A 629-nucleotide genomic window follows, 5' to 3' on the forward strand; every position below is an offset into this window, starting at 1 on the left:
TTTAGTATTTCCTAAATATTTGTGCTTGTCCTCTTTTTTATTGTGATATGAAGGTTTATCATTTTTCTTTGCAGTTACTCTGTAATTTATAGTTTTCTCCCTGAGTTCAGGACAGTCCATTCTATCTTGCAACTCTCTTGACTTCCTCACCATTTAGAAGTTCTGTAACTACACTACTTTGTTCCTCTTTTTGGTTTGTAGTTGTCCTCATTTGCCAATTGATGTCTCTGGTTCCCTGTTCAAAATTTGTAAGCTTATTTTACGTTGTAAACTTCCCTAACTGGGTTGGTTTCTGGGTTATGTCATCATGTGTATTAATGGTCGGTTGTTGTTTGCTATTATTGGTTCTCTGGTCAAAGTACTCCCTTTATCATCTCTTATAAGATTGGTCTGATTTTAACAAAGTCTCTTAATTTCTGCTTATCTGGAAATTTCCCAATTTCACCATCATATCTGAGAGACAATTTTGCTGGGTATATAATTCTTGGTTGGAATTTTTTCTCTTTTAGGATTTTATATATACCATGTCTTCTCACTTGCATGGTTTCTGCTGAGAAATCAGAGCTTAGTCTTATTGGTTGCCCTTTGTAGGTAACTTTTTGTTTTTCCCATGCTGCTTTCAGGATTCT

This window comes from Orycteropus afer, unplaced genomic scaffold (assembly GCF_000298275.1).
Source record: "Orycteropus afer afer isolate SDZICR_OR568_19922 unplaced genomic scaffold, OryAfe1.0 scaffold00292, whole genome shotgun sequence".
In the NCBI taxonomy this organism is placed as follows: domain Eukaryota; kingdom Metazoa; phylum Chordata; class Mammalia; order Tubulidentata; family Orycteropodidae; genus Orycteropus; species Orycteropus afer.